Genomic DNA, 1,162 nt, shown 5'->3' with positions numbered 1-1,162 from the left:
AATCGCCACCCACTGAAAAAAACCCTTCACAGATTAAAGTGATACTCTGCTCAAAGATGAAGTTTCTGTCATCATTTACTCACCCTCATCTTAAAGGAACAGTTCACCCGAAAATTACAATTGTGCTATTAATCGCTCACCCACATGTCCTGCCAAACCTGTAAGACCTTCGTTCGTCTTCAGACACACAAATTACAGAGCCCCTATTGTGGATTATTGAAAATTAGTGAATGAAGACATCCTGAAAAGTTTTATATCTGAAAGTGCATCGTGTATAAAGTTATTGTTTATTTAAAAAAAGAGCCGAGAGTGAATCACTGAAACATTTTTAAAATAATCAATGTCAACGTGAAGAAGCATATCGCCCGCTCTTTTGTTTGGTTGAATGAAACCCAGAAAAAAAACCATTCGTTCTTTGCCGCTAGGTGCTGCTTTTTCCCCGGCAACGCTGTGCCCGAAGCAGCACGACGCTCACAAATACTGCTTTACCAAGCGTCACGAAATTAAAATGAGACCAATCGAACCAATCACCGCGGGATGGCGTCACACAGAGGAGGGGTTTGGAAAAACGAATCGCTGGGTGAATCGTTTGAGAGTCTTTGAACAAGCAGGGAGGGGAAAAAAGCATTTTATAAAATAATGAAAGTATTTTATGAAGTTGCATGCATGTCAGCCTGTTTTCGGGGACTCCCAAAACCAAAATACAATATAAACCTTAAAAGGGGCGTGTTAAAATATCCCGCCCATAGACACTGAATCACATTAAAAGACTGGTTCAACCGTAATTGTATGACTTTCACCCTGACGTTTCCCGCTGTATCCACTGAACCCACTTGTGCTGTTCTGTGTCAGCAGCTTCGTGCAGAAACGCAGGTTTTATTGCAAATCAAAGGGTAAAGACAGCTGACAGAACAGCACGAGTTGTTTAGGTTTTAATGCAGCGACGTGAGCAACTAACGACAGAGTTTTCATTTTTGGGTGATCTGTCCCTTTAATCCAAACCTATGAGCGTCTTACTTTGGGACATACGGTATTTTGAATAATATTGGTAACCAAACAGCTTTATGTTACTAAAAGTCAAAGGGAACCAAAACTGGTTGCTAACATTTTTTCATACTATCTTATTTTGGGCAGAAAAATGTAACGTTGATAGATGTGACTG

This window comes from Puntigrus tetrazona, chromosome 2 (genome assembly GCF_018831695.1).
Source record: "Puntigrus tetrazona isolate hp1 chromosome 2, ASM1883169v1, whole genome shotgun sequence".
NCBI lineage: Eukaryota > Metazoa > Chordata > Actinopteri > Cypriniformes > Cyprinidae > Puntigrus > Puntigrus tetrazona.
The sequence above is the reverse complement of the archived record's forward strand: the minus strand, read 5'-3'. Positions refer to the sequence as shown.